At 37.5% G+C, this 20,584-nt stretch overlaps 1 pseudogene; it reads right to left on the bottom strand.

Annotated features, from left to right (window-relative positions):
- Positions 1-6,505: 6,505 nt before the first annotated feature.
- LOC149164268 (uncharacterized) overlaps positions 6,506-20,584 on the bottom strand; it is a 30,600-nt pseudogene continuing 16,521 nt past the window's right edge.

The following is a 20,584-nucleotide window of genomic DNA, read 5'->3' as shown; positions in this document are numbered from 1 at the left end:
AGTAGTAACACCTCTCTTCGAAAGCAGATATTCGGCAAGTCTGCTCCACGAAAATCTCTCCAACACCTCTCTGAGGCTCAACGTCTGCCCTCCTAGCCTTTGCGTCAACCTAGAACCCTCTATTATCAGCGTTCTGATGCTCTACGCTGGCTCTCTGGCCCTCTGCATCACTCACGCAGGCCCTGGTAGCCTTTGCGCAATCCCTTTGGCCCTCTGTGTGGCTCTTGCTAGCTCTGCGTAGCCTTCTCTACCTCGGCACTAATCCTTTGACATTATTTATGCCTCTCTTCTATGCACTCACTGCCCCTCGTTGCAACTCTAATCATTAGTTTGATTTCTCTCAACAAACCCGGTCCAGAAAATCGAACTGATTGATCAATCTTGGTGTATCTCCAACTCACCCTCAAGTCTCCTCTTATACTTTTTTTGTTGAGTCTTCAACTCACGAGATTAAATCTTTAATCAATAGCTAAGATTAGATTTGTCTTGATCCATGTCATTTAGAACATTCTCACCTAGTTTTATATTAATACCTATTAATATTTTAATTTTCTTAAGTTTAGACTTAGGAACTCCAACTAAAATATTAATTATTTTAATATCCCTCTAACCAGATGGAATTTTCCCAAACCATTTCTGGGTCTTGGAGAGCTCATGTGCTTTAGCCTCTCCACCAATTTTTATGGCTAAAGCACATCTGATGCTACCCAAAATCTATTCCCTTGTTAAACATCATATTTGCTCCTTTTCCTATCCCCTTATTTCCCTCATTACATTAATTTTCTCCTATTCCTAAACATTTTCACTATCCCTATTCCCTATTTCAAGTCTAGACCATCACCCCCATTTTATCCTAACTACAAGTCCCTAGGCCTAAATACTCCTTGTGTGAGCACCATTGCATATCATGATTGACTTATGTCCATTTCCACTTCATACAAACTTTGATCATAATCCCATCATTTCCAAAGTTTTCGCCATCATCCCAAACTCAAATCAGTGATTTCCTTCCATTTGATTTTCAAGTGTAACTAGGTTAAATGTCAAATTCGATTACATCAGCAAATTGTTTTGAATCATTCCAGAAAGACACCAATCTTCTTCATGAATGATCACAGAGGAATGGGCTCGTTCTTCATGCAGGGAATGGGTAAACTAATTGTATTTTGAAACTGAGGCCACAGAGGAATTCACGCAAGATGCTGTGTTTTTCTACGCAAAGGGTCAAGGCATTAAATTGTTTCACAGGCCAGCTATCAACGCACAGTTTTGCCTTCAAGGATTGGAGAGGTAGGAAGTCAATGACCTATCCTAAGTTCTCATTGTTTCATATCCTGATTAGTGTTGTCAAACCTTGAGTTTTTCCTACTAAGAAATACGTTGCACACACTCTGTTTTGCCCAGCAATAAGCATTCACTTCTAGATTTGTTGTCGCATACCATAGATATGAAATTGTGTCAATAGTTGATTGTTGAAGGGTCTAAGTTAGTTGTTTTATGATTATGAAATTTTCCTGCTTACATTCGACCCCAGAAAACCTCTCTGTCACCATCTCATTGTCACAGTTGTTGAACCAGAATTGTGTTGTCACCCTTTATCATATTTGTTTCATTGAGTCTGTACACGTAGCCCTTTTTCAAAGTCAAATTTAATTTTCCAAGTATTAAAATAATATGGCCCCTGTTACCAGTAAAAAGGGTGGAGACCTTGTGTGTACTGAACCCAATACCTTAAGCTTGCTAAACTCATCACCTTCCATTAGAGTGGCCTTTGAAAATGCAGGTTGCATTCCTTTTTGTCAAAAAGTCCAGAAGATAGGTCACAACACAAGACTTGCCAATTTGTTTGCTCTCAATTTCCATGATGGCAGAGTAAAATTAGGGGACTTGGAGATTGTTATGACTGAGAAATTTATTTCCGATGCAACCAACCTCCCTACAGTAGGGAGAAGTCATTTAAAGGGGATGAATTAGACATCTTAGCCTATAAATAGTTTATGAAGCCAAAGTTTTTGGACAAGTTTTCCTCTACTTTCCCTAGTGTTTATCTTCAAGAACAATATGTCAATCTCTTGAAAGTTATTCAAAGATACTTCACCTATGAGGGCAGGTTTAGTAGGATATATAAATACCATCTGAGACTATTAGGGCAATTCATAGAGAATAAGCCAGTGAATCTTCCTTACTTTTTGCTCAAGAGTTTAGAGAGAATGGAAACTAAAGTGAAAATTCAGAAGGATATTCATGCTTCCAGTCTTTTTCATTTTTCTTTAATGAAGATTTTAGTTAAGCATGAAGTTGAGAGGAAGAAAATATATTGGGTTGATTTCCTTGCTAGTGTTGATTTGTTTCCAAAAACTAGTTCTCCATCATTGAAGATAGGTGAGGAAGATCGTAAGCAGGAAACCCCTAAAAAGGAAAGATACATTCAACTATGGAGATGAAACCAGTAAAGAAGGAAGATGAGAAGCCAAACAAAGGGCATATAGGCAGACTAAGCAAGAAGGCTAAGGTGCAAAGTATGAAGGATAAGAAAGCGATCGAAGAAACAAAGGAGCAGGTGGCATCAGGTCAACATGCCAGGATTAAAATCAAGATTGAAGACACGGTGCAAAGGACAAGGTACAGAGTCAGAACAACCTAGGAAGAGGCAACCCCTCAAGTATTAGTGGATATTTTTGAAGATAGAAAAGTAGATAAGAAAGATCATGACATGGTAGATGAAGTTAAGGGACCTGAAATAGTACAGCCAAACTAGAAAGGGGACATAGCACAACCTAAAACAGGTGTTATGAATTATGAAGAAGAGGACCCTAAAATGACCAAGATGAAAGAAGAACTTTATAAATATAAATTGAGAATAACATTCTTGAAGAAAAATAAAAGAGATCTAAAGGAAACAGTCAAACTAGCAGAGGACAAGTCAAAGTCATCTACATCAACAGTTGTTAAGGGAAAGGGGAAGCATGTTGCTTTATCAAAGAAAGCCAAGAATGTTGTAGTAGAGCCTAGTGGGTCATCAGTCAGGGCCTTCAAGTCTAGATTTAAATATGTGCAGCAAATGAAGCATATAGCTCACGCTCCTGGAAAGCCCACCTTCAGTTAGCGGAAAGAATGCCAAAGGTGTTTGGAGGAGGTTGAGGAAAGCAAGGACCAATTGAAGCAGATAGCAGAATCTATATTATAAAAATTCAATACAACACATTCTTGAGAACTATGATTATGAAGTTAGGGAATCATCTAAATCCCTCAACGGGAAAAGTTCATTGTTTTTGTTAGAGCGATATCTAATTTCCAAGTCCTTATCGCTGATGGGGGGACCACGAAATGTGAAGGTCGTTGTGAAAACATTAAGCTTCAAATGGGGGATTATCACCTGAAAACCCACATATTTTCCATTGAAATGGGTAGTTATGACATTGTCCTTGGTGTCGAATGGCTTTGCACATTGGGCCCTATCACAATGGAATTCTAGGAGTTATATATGAGATTTAAGAAGAATGGCCATGCTCATACACTAAAGGGACTCCAGGCAGGTGCTCCTACTATCATCAGCTCACATCGAATGGAGAAGCTTTTAAAAAAGGGCCATCATGGGATAGCTGTACAATTTAATGCCATTCATGCCATTGAATCCACTTCTGCCACTCTTCTTGAAATGAAACAAGTATTATATCGCCACTTGTGGGTCTTTGAAAAACTTAAGGAGCTCCCACCCTCTAGGGGTGAACATGATCATAGCATCCCCTTGCTACCAGGTACCCAACCACCAAATCTTTGCCCCTATCGATATCCTTTTGCCCAAAAAAATGAAATTGAAAAATTCGTCAAGGAACTCCTCGAAGTAGGTGTTATTCATCCCAGCACCATCCCTTATTCATCTCCAGTGATCATGGTTGTAAGAAAGATGGTGAATGGTGCATGTGTCTAGACTTTAGGGCCCTATCAAGGACAAATTTCATATCACAATAGTTGATGATCTGCTTGATGAACTACATGGTGCCAAATTTTTACCAAGTTGGACCTTCGCTAAAACTATCACCAAATATAGATGAAGGAATTTGACATTCCCAAGACAACCTTCAGAATTCATGAAGGCCATTATGAATTCCTGGTCATGCCATTTGGTCTCTGTAATGCCCCATCCACTTTTGAGAGCCTCATGAACTACCTTCTGAAACCATATCTTAGAAAAATTATCCTGGTATTTTTTGATGACATTCTCATCTACAGCATAACATGGGACACCCACCTTCAGCATGTTGACCAGGTATTTCAACTGCTCCAAGATCATAAACTATTTTTCAAATTATCCAAGTGCTCCTTTGGCATAGAAGAAGTAGAGTATTTGGGACACATTGTGGGTCATGAAGGAGGGAAGGTTGATCCGAAAAAGATTCAGGTAATGCAAGATTGGCCCCAACCAAAAACCCTGAAGAGTTTGAGAGGATTCTTGTGTCTCACGGGCTATTATCACAACTTTTTCCACAATTACGGATGCATTGCCCAACCCCTCACTAATCTTCTCAAGAAAAAATCATTTCTTTGGATTGTTGCAGGTCAGCAAGTCTTTTTGGTTCTCAAACAGACCATGTGCTCGCCATGTGCTCCACTCCAGTATTGGTCCTACCAGACTCTACAAAACCTTTTGTGGTTGAATGTGATGCTTCAGGTATGGGTATTGGTGTAATATTAATGCAGTAAGGTAGATCATTGGCCTTCACAAGTCAACAACTTAGTGGCAAGCATCTGGGTCAATCTACATATGAGAAAGAAATGATGGCCATCTTACACGCAGTCAACACTTGGTGACCATACTTATTGGGGCGTCATTTCCAAATCCGCACTGACCATCATAGCCTAAAATATTTCCTAGAGCAACGTCTATCATCGCCACAACAAAATAAATGGCTCGCAAAAATGTTGGGATATGATTATGAGATAATTTACAAGAAGGGGTGTGACAATGTAGTGGTTGATGTGTTATCTCACCAATTTGAGTATGAGGGCAATGTTTTATCCCTCTCTACCCATACCAGATTGGATTGAAGAGGCCCCTAATGAATGGTTCTCCCACCCCTTTATGTCCCAGCTCATTAATAAATTAAGGGAAGATCCTAATTCCTCAAAGGACTACTCTTGGAAGCATGAGATTCTTCGCTACAAGGATTGGGTTGTGTTATCCTCAACCTCCACCCTCAAAACATGCATCTTGGAATATTTTCACTCCTATCGGGTTGCAGGACATTCAGGCTTTCAGAAGACTTATGCACGAGCACGTCTCTCTTTATTTTGGACTGGCATGAAATGTTCTTTGCCGTCATTGTTTATTGGCAGTAATTAGAAAATTCTCTCTTTCATACCTATCAAGACCGCCTCTAACTTGCTCTTCTACTGTAATTCAGACTTTGAAAAGTTGAGAAATCGGTGGCAACTAGATTAAAGTTGAGCATTGAATATGAGCCCGGTGTTGGCGTTCTTCTGCAAAATAAAAAAATGTGACAGTTGACATTCTAAATTCCTAGACATTAGACATGTTTAACCCAACTGTGAGTTAGGTTGGATATGAATTTTATACGCTCAACGATATGAGGACCTATCCCCTATTCCAACGCGCATTACCCATGTCCAAACTTATCCCTCTTTGGGTTCCTAAATGGTTCTGTATTTTGGGTTCTTAAACAATTATGTATTTCGGCTTCTCATCTTTGTGAAATTTCTCAAAATTGAGCGTTTCTCTATCCCTACTCATTTGTTACTCTGTCAACTTGTGCTACTTGATTACCTGACATCCTTGACAATTTTGCTATGGGTTGAACCATTTCACCAACTGAAGGCATGCTCAGGGGCATCTTTTTCTTTGGCTATAACTTTGAATTTGATATGGTAGGTTGTGGCTCAGGCTCGCTTGATGGTGAAATGGTCTGTTGTTGAAATTTATTGTAGATCGTTGTCATGTTCTCTTCTTTCAATATTTGTTGGCGCGTCCCGCAGAGGCTGAAGTATGGACTTGAACGAAGGAAGATCCTGAGTCTGCGTCGTATAGGATTTTGACAACTAGACGGTCGAAATTTGTGACAAGTAGAAACCATTGCAAGTACTTCCCTTGAGGGAACCGAGCCACTTCCATAGTACAGACATCATCTGCCATTTCCGCTCTTGCTTTTCCTACACTGCACGTGGTTGAGGACAATCATTTCATTGCCTCAAAGGTTTGGATCATTGGATAGCTGGTAGCCAACAATCGCACCATACAGTTGCACCCTTCACTTTGAATGCCAACAGTCGCACCATACGGTTCGTTTACAAGATCTACATTCATTGAATTCGTCGGTGGATGCCACACCCGCATCGAACCTCGATCCTGATATGGTTTTGTTAATAGATGCATGTTAATACAGTTTAGTTCCCGTCATCAGTTAGATAAAGAAGAATCCCACCTCAAAGATATATCATCTTCTAATCTCGGGCTAAGACTTCGAACACATGGGCCTTCACTATGGCTTCATGACTTGGCCTTCTCCAAAGGTGAACGTGACCATGAGCAAGAGCGAGAAGGAGATCGAGATAGAGACCAAGACCGAGACTGAGACCGATATTGAGATGCACTAATGCTTCACTTTTCAGTATTATGGGGTATTCTCAAACTATGGCTCCTGCTTCGAGAAATCGATTTCTTGTAAGAAGATGCCCTCGATCTAGACCTAGAAAAGAAATGTGAGCATGAATGTGATATTGAATGAGAGTAAGATTTATGACTGGGAGAGTATGCACTTTTTGAGACTAATCTTGATCTTGAATATATAAACGGGCTCCTAGAGCGGCTTTGACTATGACTCTGACGAGAATCATAACTTCTAGCACTTCTCTCACTGTAGCTTCTTGAGTAACTTCGAGAATAACTATGCCCACGATTGAGAAAATGGATTGCCGAACTCTGAATCATCAATTATAGCATTTTTCATATCCTCATAGCTTGTGTAGTCTACAACTCCCACAGTTCCACTCCTTTGTGGTAAACTTGAGAAAAGCATACATCACCAGCACGGTGCATGTGATCCTTCAAATCTTGCCATAATGCAGAGCTAGGTAGTCCATGCACAATAACTTTGTATCCAGTATGCCTATACAAACCGCTCAAATGACTACCACTAGAGTAGCTGCCATACATTTCAACAAATGAAATTTCCTGGAAAGAAAGTGACAGGATTTGCGGAGAGACAAGATGGGTGATTATCTTTCAAGATAAAACACTGTGGAAGCCTTTTCTAAATTCTAAGTTTCTCTATATTTTCTAAATTATGGGCAACAACCTTTGAAAATTTCACTTTGAACAAGGGAGGAACATTGATATATTCAAGATTGTTTCTAAACATGACTTCTATCTAGTATCCAAGCAAGATAATGGTAGATATTTCAAAGAAATATCTCGAATTTGTTACTCATTTATTTCATTGATTATTTTATTGCTGGCACATTTTCTGCACAAGTTCACACCTTCATTTGTTGACTTTGAGTTGTTGAGAAAATGGCAAACATTGAAAAATTATTAGAGTTTTTGAAGACATTGATACATTCTACTATTCGTAATACAATAAAAATAAGCAAAACCACTCTTTCCAATATTCAAATATGCCTACAAGATGCACATGAAAAGATTGAATTTTTGCAGCTAGAATCTCACTTCCAGCGAGATGAATTAAAACAGCTCAGTTGTCATTCTGAACTTGTTTTTGTTCAGAACATTGAGACAAACTCCCATAAAAAACAAGTCAATAATGTTGAAGTTGATTCAGATCTAATGCCCAATGAAGGAACATATTTGCAGAAAGAAGCATAAGTTTAGCATACACTTCGCATGTCCATCATCAAACCTTGGGAAGAGCTTGTCCACAACAAGCACAAAACTGGTCTTGGATATGAAAAGGATGTATCCTTTCATATTCGAGATTACTCAAAGTCCATCTAGTTTCAGATTGCTGGATTTCTTCATGATAGTTCACCTTCAGTTGTTTCAGATTCTGTTCATTTTCCACAACAACAACAACAAAATGTTAAATGCCAACATTGTGACTGAGTTGGCCATGTGAAAGATCACTGTTTTGATCTTCATCCATGTAAGCATTGTCATAAAACCATTCATTATTCAAACAGATGCTTCAAAAACAAACCTCCTATAAGAACATAGATTCATCTTGGATGGATTGCTTCTTGGTAATGGGCATCAACAACCAAGAGGATATTTCTCTCATACAACAGGATTTGTTCTTGAATATTGAATAGTCTTGCAGTTGAGTTTTCTCCATCATCTCACCTTGTATATGATAGGGGAGAATTGATGGTCATCTACGAGCTTCAAAGCCACATCAAGCGAGCCTGAGCCACAACCTGCCATACCAAATTTAGATTTGTAGCCAGAGACAAAGATGCCCCTAAGCATGCCTTCAGTTGGTGATGCCTCTTCAAAGAATTGGGGACACTTCCTCTAGGAGAAGACTTTAGCTTCTTGCCAGTTTTGGAAGAGTTCTAGGAATTTCATTAAGCATTCCAGAGTTGGTGGTAATCCTTAAACCATCACAGGTTGAGACCTCCCTTTTGAGGTTGAGGTTCTCCCTTTTATGCAGGGTGAGACCTCCCTTTCATGGTTGAAGGTTTCCCTCTTCAAAATATCAGGATCACTTCCTCTAGCAGAAGACCTCAGCTGCATGCCAGATTTGGAAGAGTTCTGGTAACTGCACTAAGCATTCGAGTGCTGGTGGTCATCCTTAAACCACCTCCCTTTATACCAACATTTCATAGAGCACATTCAGCCTAGTGCTGCCATGCATTTTTCCACGTTTTGTATTACACCTCTCTTCTTGGACTCATACATAACCCTTCAAATTAAGGGGGGAATGTTGGACACCTAATCATCTAAAGGTTGGTGTGGAAGTTGAACAACCAAAGGGAGTCCAAGGAACCACTTGGAATATGAAACCAAGGGTCACTCCTATGTATTATAAATGTATATCATGTCAATAATAGATGTACTCTCATGCTTATCATTCATACTCTGTTTCTGCCATGTATGTGTTTAACAAATCATAATTAATTGAGATAAGCTATGAATAATCTAGAAACTTAGACGAATCGAATGCAATATGACCTTAGTCATCAATTAAGTTTTAATCTTGGTCGTTGGAGTCTCAACAAAAGATTCTAAGAAGAAGTCGATGGGTATATGGAGAACACAGACATAAGAGATCGATTTCCTTGGAGAGTTCGATTTTCCATAGAGAATCAGTAGTTGTTGAATGAGTTCGATCCATAGAAGGGAAGTAAAGACAGAGGGGTGGGTACAGTGATCCAGAGGATTTTTTCTAGATTCGAGGAGGTAGCAAAAAGAAGCTAATTTATTCCCAGCGAGGCAGCGCAGAGGACTGGGAAAATCGATTAAGATTTTAGAGGTTGGAAAGTCTTCCAGAAGGACAGAGAATCATTTTCCTTAGAAGACACGGGCATAATGACTTTATCAAAGGTAGTTTCAGGCTAGACGTCCAAGCATGTGTGGAAGCACTGCGTAGAAGCCAGCATGAGGGGTCCACGATGATGCATTTTTTAAGCGAAGTTGTGTCGTGGTTGCTTGTGGAGGAAGGGAAATCCCCTTAGATAATTTTGGTCATATTTTCTTGTTGTTTGGATCACCAGTTGGGCATCCATAGATTGTACTCATAATTTCATTGTTGCATAATAATAAAAACCCTTAGTTGTTGCACCAATTTCCCAACTTGGTTTTTTCCAGGGACAATTATCCATAAATAATTGAGTCAATTTTATGTGTGTGTGCTAGAATTATTTCTCAGTTTCTAGTGCTATTATTTTCTGCAATATTTTTGTGAATATTTCAGTGTGTTTATTTCATTGTTTCCATAGCAATAAACTACTAATTTAAATAACAGTTAGAAAAGGTAGTACCAGTTGTTGCAATAGGATTTCATTAGCTGAAACTTGCACATGGTATTTGAGCGTGATTGATCAGATAGGGAAGCTCAGAAGTGGAAGCATAAATTTGTTATTCAGATTGAGTTAGATGACAAATTTCTGGAGGCGGCACAATGCTTGGGCCAGGAAGATCGAGTTGCTTGTGGAAGTTAGATTTTTTAGTGAAGGTTAGTAGAAAAAATCAGCTTTCCAATTGAGTGAGTTCAACATGTAAAGGGAGAAGCAACAACTCATATTTTTGCTGAGAAGATTCCTTGCTTGGGCATAGAGGGTTTTTTTGTAGTTTGCAACAATAGAAATAACGTCAGGTGGAAGAGAAAGAACACATTACAGGAAAATTTCTATTTGGTCTAAAATGCGGATGCAAATTAGAGTTTCATTTACTATCAATCTGGGTAAGTAAACTTCGAGCATCATCCAATATATATGGACTTAGAGACAAACTAAACTAAGCTAGGTGAAGAAATTCTAAAGCTCCCTTATAGGAGGTCTTTCATTGGGATCTCCAACACCTATTTAGTCATTTAAGAAAATGAAATCTAAAGACATTATGACAAGTGTAAGAAATATTAAATCTCCCTTACAGGAGACTGTTCGTTAATATTTCTAATCATATTAATCAAAAAACTATTTAAAATAATAAAATTAAAGCACTTAAATCTAATTCTAATTGATTGCATGAAATATTAAAGCTCTCTTACAAGATACTATTCATTTATATTTCAAGCAAATGAATCAGAAACTTAAACTAATGAAATCAAACATTAAATAACAAATCAGATTCATCGAAAGAAACATTAATACTTTCTTACAAAAGGTCATTCATTAATATTTCAAACATATGAACCAATAATTTAATCTAGTGAAATTCACAACAAACATAAAATGAAAGTTTAGCAAAACAAAACAAGCATGCAAGTGAGGCAATAGGGGCCCTCCATAGCTCCACAAGCACACCTAGCAAGAAGTCAAATGTAGAAGAAAATCCAATCCACTTTATTTATCATCAATTGCAAATTGCAATTACAAGCTCCAAGTTCTACATTCCAAGAGGTCCTAAACTCTACATTACAATGATTCTAAAATCTAAAACTACAAATGAAGGACTAAGTTTCTAAATTCTAAAAATTAAAATTACAAAATGAAGATTACAAATGAAGGACATAACACTCCTATTTATACAAAAGCTATGATAACAAACTCATAAATGTAAATCCACTATTCCCTCCTTTGTTCCACATATTTTTCAACCAATGGTGACACATAACCCTATCCTCCATGATTTCCTCCATGAGGTCCATGATATTCTCTATGAGGTCCATGATCTCCTCAAACTCGAATTTGAACATAGAGTGCCACATAAAGATGCCTTGGAAGCTTCATTTGTACCTACACATGTCAACAAACTCATTCTAATTGTTAGGTATAAGTATATGGAGATTATTTTCTAAAGGTTAACCATAAATTATCTTAAAAATACTAAGAATTAATAATGTTTTGGAAAACACAAAGGAACCCATATAATGATGAAAGTGAAGCTGATGTGGTGACCTGGTGGTGAAATAGAGGTGAGAAAATGTGTGAATGGAGTGAAAGTGGTTGTATTTTAAGGATAATTCTTAGGCCCAACAATTTCTCTTAAGGGATTTCAAATTTTAGAAATATGTTTTTCCCTGTAGCAAATTGGCAGAAGTTGTGAGCATATTTTCTCACTCTAGAAGGGAGTGCAAATAACAAATTAGCAGCCAAGTAGATGGAAATAGGGATATTCTCAGCCAGATTCAGAGATGGCCAAAGATGGGCTTAGAGATCAAGATAGGTTGGAGGGATCCTCCCACTTAGTCATCCACAAAGATAGGATGTCCTTCATGCTAGATGAATATGGTCTTAAGACCTATGTAGAGAATGTGGTAGTAGTTACCTAGGATGTGGATCAGCTGAAGGAGTAGATGAAATAAATGGTGAAGGTGAAGCTACTAATCCTGGATGGAGTCTTAGACCATATAGTCTCACATAAAAATAACAAAGGTACATCCATGGAGATGTGGGATGCTCTTGTCTAGCTATATCAGGGTACTTCCGCGTAGTGGAAGATGTTCCTCCAGGAGAAGCTGAGAAGCCTCAGAATGCAGAAGGGTGAAATCATATATCCCTTCCTCACTAGGATTCAGGAGGTCCGAGATCAGCTAGCAGTTTTTGGGGAGGAAACTCAACCCACAAAGCTTGTATGGTTAGCACTAAATAGTGTCTTAGAGGATTGGAAAGTCATTGTCCAAAGTATATTGGGCAGTGACACATTTATTGGATGGGACAAGATGTGGGCATATGTTATGCAACCAACTCACAAATAGATAGATCAACGACTTAAAACTTATCCTCTTCAAGGGGGGAACATATTTTACATTAAATAAATGAACAATTCTTGGATGGTACAAATGATAAGACCTCCTTGGTATATATAAGAGTCTAAGGGGTCACAATATAATTAGAGTCTACATAATAATAATGATGTAGGGGTACAACAATAACAACATGGGGATATATGGGCACAACAATAACAATAAGAGGCTACAATAAAAATAACAATAAGGGGGATAAACTAGTATTATAGGGACATGGCATGCCCCTCTCCTTCAAAAGAGTGTTGTCCTCAATGATTGAGTAGTTCTGGATGCTTCTATATACAATTCTCATCCTCCCATGTGGAATCTTCAGCATGAAAGTTCTTCCACTTAATGAGATAATTTGAAATTAATTGATTTCTTAGCTGTTGATTTTTTGTTTCCATAACTGCTTGAGGCTCAAATATGATTTTTTCTTCTTCATCAAGTTCTAGAAACACTGTTTGAACTAGGAGCCTGTCACCAATAACCTTCTTTAAGCACGAAACATGGAAAATTGGGTGTATTCGGGAATATGTAGGCAAATCCAAATTGTATGCCATAGTAACAATCTTTTGCAACACCTTGTAAGGACCATAATAATTGGGTGATAATTTATTATCCTTCTTAGCTTGCTTGAAGGAAATTTGTTTGTATGGTTGTAGCTGTGAAAATACCAAGTCACCTACATCAAAACTTGTTTCATTGCAATGTTGATTTGCCTCTTGTTTCATTTGATTCTGTGTTAGAGTGATGTTATCCTTTAAGAGTTGGAGAACTTGTTGTTGATGCTCGATGTGATATTCCACTACTTGAACCTTAGAATTTTTTCTTAAAGATGATGTGATGGATGGTGGATGATATCCATAAAGTGCCATAAATGGGGTTGTTTTTGTTGCACTATGGAAGGAAGTGTTATACCACCATTTAGATAGAGATAACCTCTTGACCCATTGTGTTTGTTTATCAGATACAAAGCAACGAAGATATCCTTCCAAACATTTGTTCACTATCTCGTTTTCCCATTAGATTGGGGATGATAAGATGAGCTATGAGATAATTGAGTACTAAAACAAGAAAATAATTTCATTCAAAACTTTCCAGCGAAAATGATATCTATGTCACTTAAAATAATCTTTGGGTTTCCATGTAGCTTTTTAATTGTTTCCATAAATGCAGTAGCAATTGTACTGGCTTTAAAATGATGAGATAATGCACAAAATTATGCATACTTGGTAAGTCTATCAACTACCACCATGATGACACTATTTCCTTTAGACTTAGGTAAACCTGTGATAAAATCCACTAAGACCTCCTCCCAACATTGACTTGAAATGGCTAAAGGTTGTAACAGACCCAAGGTCTTAATTGTTTTGACTTCATTTTATTGGAAAAACAAACATTGTGCCACAAACTTCTGAACATCAAATTTAAGGCCATCCCAAAAAAAATCCTTCTTGAACCTGTGGTAATCTTTTAAAAATCATGAGTTCCCTCCTAAGGGGGAGGTGTGCAATTCCAAAAGAATATGTTTCTTCAGTTGGGAATTCTTACAAAGATATAATCGATCTTTGTACCATAATGAATCATTTTTCCAGCTAAATGTATTAGATGTTCTAGGATCTTATTGCATCTTTTGAATGAGTGTCCACACCTCTTCATCATTCTTCCATTCATCCCTTGCTTCAGTTATCCAATCAGGTTGGATAATAGAAATGGCACAAAGAAATGCTTCCACGTCCTCATCCTTTTTGAAAGTGCATCTGCAACAACATTTTTCTTCTCTTTTTTTGTAGATGATTTCAAAGTAATAACCCAACATCTTTCTGACCCATTTTTGATGCTCTTATGAAGATAATCTTTGTTCCAAAAAGTATTTAAGACTATTATGATCTGTTTTTACCTTGAAGTTTCTTCCCATTAGGTAAGGTCATCATTGTTTTAATGCATGTAGTATTGCCAACATCTCATTCTCATAAATAGGTTTGTGTAAACACTTTCCTTTGATTGGACAACTTTTAAAAGAAATGGGTCTTCCTTCTTGCATTAAAAAAACACCAATTCCATTTCTAGAGGCATCACATTCCATAATAAAGGTTTTTGTGAACCCTAGCGTAGCTAAGATCAGTGCTTGGCACATTTTCTATTTAAGATGTTCAAAGGCCTTAGTTGATTTTGGAGTCCAAGAAAATTCATCTTTCTTCAGTAATGTTGTTATAGGTGATGCTATTCTCCCATAATTCTTAACAAACTTGTGATAATACCCTGTCAACCTGAAAAATCCTCGAATATGCTTTCTGGTTGTGGGGATTTTCCATTCCTTAATGGATTTAATTTTGTTAGGGTCTACCTTAACATCCTCATGAGATACAATATGAACCAAATATTCCACCTCTTGTCTTCCAAAGAAACATTTAGAGGTTTTTTCATATAATTGTTTCTCCTCTAATAGTTTGAGTACCATGTCAGCTGTTAAACATGATCCTTCCAAGACTTGTTGTAGATTAGTATATCATCAAAAAATAATAACACAAATTTTCTAAGGAAGGGTTTGAAAATGGAATTCATTAAACCTTGAAATGTAGAAGGTGAATTAGTAAATTTGTAAATTTTAGGTATGCTCTATGCTGATAGAAAGTTTACTTCAATTTTCCATATTAACTCAATATCAATTCCAAATTAGCAATCACATTTAGCATGATAGTAAAATGCAGATAGAACATAAACATAAATCGCAGAAGACAAGACAAGACAAGAGGACACAAGATGTGGCGCTAGCCAGGGACAAATCCCAATGTGGGGAAACCCTTGATCAATTCTTCTTATATGTTCTTCAATAGTTCAGCATAGAGAGAGAGATAGTACATATACAACAGAAATCAACACTTTGACTTATCTAAATAAGAGCATAGATCATCTCTAAGAAGATGATACATGAGGTAGCTGAACTTAGTTGAAGACATGTTGCTTCAACTGATTCTCCAAGGTGACTCCATCACCATGTTGCACCTATCATTGTGTTGCACCCAATCATCATGCTGGACCTCATTACCATGCTACACACATCATATTGTTGCACCTTACGATGCACCTTCCTGTACTACATCATCTTGCTGTACTCACCAGTGCTGCCTCATACTGTACCTCACTGTACCCATCCTGTTGCATCTCATGGTAGCATTTATATCATTGTACTGTACTTTGCAAGTGCTGCACACAACATGCTACACTTCACTTTGTCATGATGCCCATCATTATGCAATAGCATTCCACATCATGCTGCCCCTTATCACAATGTTGTCACATCTCATACTGTTGTACCTTCTTGAACTGCATCATCATGTAGTTTAGAGGATTCTCTATTTGCTGCATTGGATGACATTCAAACAGTAGATTGGGCAGCCTTTATCATGGACAGGTTAGGCCATCAACAGTCCTACCTACCCTCACACATTGGCAGTCCATGCTACTCCAACCCTGTTTGTTAGGGCACATGGTTGTAGCCTTAATGTTATCCCACAGTCAACAAATCAACCCCATAAGGACTGCGACCAGATTTCTCCATAACCAACAGTTAGGGTGAGACTAGAATCCTCTCATTAGGACTGCGACTAGCTGTAAGTTGATCTCCACTTATTGACTGTGGCTAGGGCTCTTTTAGACCTTCATTGGACAGCGTATAGAGTCTTCCTAAGGCCATGTATTTAAGCCTCTCCTTGCTGTGCGAATAACCTCATTTGTGATAGCGTATGACTGTGATTTTATCTTCCCATGACTGCGTCTAGGGCACTCTAGAACAGTAGCATAGGACCTGCGTTTAGGCCTCTCCATACAGCGTTATGGAAGCCTCCTTCACAGCATTAAAGCTTCTCCTTCAAGACAGCGTTAAGGTATTCTTTTATGACTACGTTAAGGTCTCTATGACTGTGATAAGGTTTCTCCTTCCTGACTGCAATTAGGACGTCTTCTTATCTGTGATAAGGCCTCTTCTAGGATAGCGTAGGAGAGCCTCCTTTAGGGCAGCGTAGGTGCCTCTCTCCAATGATAATCATCCTTCATGACTGCGTCCATAGTGCCTGTGTCTAGGTCTCTTTAGATAGTGTCTAGGGCTAGGGCATCTCCTCTAGGGAAGCTCCCATAGTCTCCTTTCCTCTTGCGTCTAGGGCTTCCTCCTCTTAGACTTCTCTTCCACTAAAACCCAAAACAAGTGGAGAGCAATCAAGAGTGTAGTGTGTGTACAAATGACTATCAAGTCACTTCCTTTTATACTAAAACGTGGAGCACAAGTGGGGGCAGTTTAGTTGCTAGCCAACCTTTATGAATTGTCCCATAATAAAAATAAATTCATATCTCTATGAATACTTATTGGAATCGAATGATCTTTAGATCAATCCTACACCTCTTGATGAGAGGGATCCAAGAAAAATATCATCTGCCATAAATAATATGACCCACATGGAGTTTGGTCATATTTTCCAATTTTAACAAAGTCCAAAAGGCATGACCAAAAATTCATAATGACCCTCATGAGTTCTAAATACTGTTTTCAAAATGTCTTCAGTATTCATTCTAATTTGATGATATCCTAAATGAAGATTCAACTTTCCAACAATTCATCTATGGCAAGAATCATAAATTTATTTTTAATAGTGAGCTTGTTGAGCTCCGTGTAATATGGACACATACACCATGATCCATCCTTCTCGTGTACTAGTACTATTGGAGCATAGAAAGAACTTTGACTTGGTTGAATTATACCAGCCTCTAGCATTTCTGCAACCATATGTTTAATTTCACCCTTTGGTGCATAGGGATATATGTAAGGTCTAATGTTTTGAAGGAACACTTATTGGAATCAAATGAATAGCATGATCATTATCATGAATAGGTGGGAGGCTTTTGGGAGTCACAAATACCTTGGAATGATTGTCCAAGACTTTTTGGAGATCTAGAGAAATAGATGATTTCGATGCTTGAACCTCTAGTGAGCATAATTGCACCCCGTTGTTCTTTCTTCAGAAGATTTTTCATGCCATTAGAGTTGATTATCTTTCCTTGTTTCCCTGCGATACCCCTTAATTCAACTTACTTTCCTTCACAGAAAAATTTCAAGAAAAGTTCTTGAAACTTAAAATCTATTGTCCCCAAAGATTGTAACCATTGGACTTCTAGTACACAATCAACACCACCCATTGGAATAGAAAGCATTGGACTATTCAATACATATTCCCCCATGGTTAGCTTGATATTTTGGCACTTTCTAGAGAAATTTATAGTTCCTCCATTTGCAACTATCACTTGACACTCTGGTGCTAGATATAGGAAGCAATTCAATTCCTTGGCTATCTTACAAAGAATAAAATTATGGGTACTACCTGAATCAGTCAACACTATTACCTTTTTATTCTTGATATATCCTTCTATATTGAGAGTTTGAGGAGTGGTAATTTTTGCTAATGCATTACAAGATATGTTCAGATTCATTTATTCTTTCTTTGGGGTTGGCTCCTAGTGTATATCCTCCTCTTTTGATGTTTCTTGTTCATTTTATTCTTCCTCTTCATAATATATGTAGAATAATTTCTTCTCGACACACTTATGACCTTCAGTGTATTTTCTATCAAAATGAAACAAAAACATTTTTCTCTTTTTTCCTCCAATTTTCGTGGAATCAACCATATAGGTTGTGGAAGGCTAGGAGCAGCAACACTTCCATATTTATAGTTGAGAGTGGTAAACTTCCTTGTTGCCATAATTTTTCTTTCAACTTTTCTTTCCACTCTAAATGTATTCTCCAATGAATGAGGTAAAGGTGAATATCATATTGGATGTTATCCTTCAAAGTCCCTATGAAAACATCAATCCTATGCTCCTCTAGAATATCAATTACCCTGATATTCAATTTTTGGAAGTCCTCAATGTGTTCCGTCCTTGAACCCTTTTGGTTGAGATTTATAAATTGGATAAAGAAGGTGTTTCTCTTTGTATCCTCATAATTTTCTATCATTTCCTCTGTAAAAATTGACCAAGTGACAAGTGGTTTACGAGAAAAAATCCATCGATACCATACAAACTGATTGGATTCTAAATATAAAGATGCAATGCGTACCTTTTGTTTGTGTTTCACATCATGGAGATCAAAATATTGCTCTATCTGTAGTATCCATGTTACTGGATCATTGCCATCAAACTTCCTCATATCTATTTTTGGAATGTGGTCGTTCTTAAACTCCACATTGTAGTCTCTAAAATCATAATTCATATTCCTTTTGTCCTCATCATGTTTTTCATGGATTACCTTGTCACCACTGGGAAGCCTTTCTTGCAACAACTTTGTCAACCCTTCCAACTTGACATTCATCGCGTCCATGTCTACTTTAAAAACCTCCATGTTGCATTTTATTTTTTCTTCTAAACCATCAATCTTAGATTCCAATTCAATTTTGGTTACTTTTTGCGAGAGCGAAATTTGTTGCACTTGGTCTTGTAAATTTGATATATCATGTTGCATTTATTTCTCTTCTTCATGCATCAAAGAAGATCTTTCTGGTTTCTTACTAGGCGTATCCATTTTTTGTTTTGAGGCATTTTGGAATCAAATAATGATATCTATGCTTCACTATGCCCTTGTAATTACTTCAAATTGATTTTTCAAATAAAAGTTTTGCGAACTTTAAAAAATTACACACGTTTTTTTTTTTTTTTTTAGGAATTTGATATTGAAGTTGGTGTATCTCTATAATTTTGGATCTCCAAGATCTGAAATTTCATCTTATGGTAGTCCTCTAAGTCTTATTTCCAACCCCATAAGTCAGACCGATATTGGATTTTTCAAGAAAGAGTTATGCCCACTCTCCCACAATGCCCTGATTATAGACTTGTTGTGTAAAGTGAGCTTGTACAAAGTTCCAAGTGTCACTTTTGAAATTCGGCCCTGAAAATGATACAAAAAAACTAAAGTCTCTTTAATTTCAGCCACTTTTTACGAAATTCAAATTTGATGCTTGGAGAGAAAGTTATGATGATTTTCCCTAAGTCACCTGTTTGAGATGGAATTTTGGAGCCTGCAAAAACTCTAACATCATCAGATCATATCTCCAAAAATATAGTGAACCATGATCTGAAATTTGTACACGATGTTCACCAATATTTTAGCTCAATGTGGTTTGAATTTTATCTTCTGAAGCCTCGTAGAAAAAAATTTATAATGAAAATTCCAAGATGACCTTTTTGAAGAAGAGAAACCCTAGAATCCAAAGCAATAATACCAAATGTTATGCAACTAGCTCACAAATAGATAGATCAACGACTTAAAAATTATCCTCTTGGAGGGGGAAATCTCATTTACACTAAATAAATGAATAATTCTTGGATGATACAAATGATAGGACCTCCTTGGTATACATAGGAGTCTAAGGGGTTACAATATAATCAGAGCCTACATAACAATAATAATGTAATGGCACAATAATAACAATAGTTGGCTTCTATGGGGGAACAACAATAAAAACATGAGGGAGGCATGGGAAAAACAATAACAATAAGGGGAATACACTAATATTATAGGGACATAACATTATACCTATTGCAGGAGGAGTTGAGGCATGCTCTATTTAAGCATACCATCAATGGAAGCAACAACAAGGGCGTGAAAGGTGATAAGGAAGAGGAGAATGTGGCCCTAGCATCAAGGGTCCTATCCCAAGACAAGGGGAGAAGAAGAAGAAGAAGGAATTATCTAAGATCAAGTGCTTTAGGTGTGGCAAGAGTGGTTGCTATAATATGCAATCTCCTCTTACGAATAAGGACAAGCAAGAGAAGGAGGACCAGGCGACAACATCTACAGAGATAGATAAGTTGTCCTCAAGTTTAGATGAAGATTTTTCTGTGCTTGTAGGTATACTTCTACGAGTGAGGTGGGGCGATATAGATCTATAGTTCTAGAGCACCACAAAGTTTGGGCAGGATCCTTGAGGTGTCCTCCTCATGGATCATTACCTTGCTAATGGGGCCCACAATATTTAGTAGTAGGATGGATCAGTGTCAATGATGAAGTTAGATTCCAGAGTGATAGTTGTAGACTAGTAGTAGTCAAGTGTTGACGAGTGCAATGAAGTGTTGGAAACAATGTAGAGTGGCACAATGCAGAGTAAGTAGGAACACAAATTCTTCAAAGGAAAATGCAGTAGCTAGTACCAATCAAGACTCAAGAGATGTTGAGA

This window comes from Pinus tabuliformis, chromosome 5_1 (assembly GCF_031772625.1).
Source record: "Pinus tabuliformis cultivar Carrire ecotype Pingquan chromosome 5_1, CPIR1, whole genome shotgun sequence".
Lineage (NCBI taxonomy): Eukaryota > Viridiplantae > Streptophyta > Pinopsida > Pinales > Pinaceae > Pinus > Pinus tabuliformis.
This window is presented reverse-complemented; position numbering and strand designations above follow the sequence as displayed.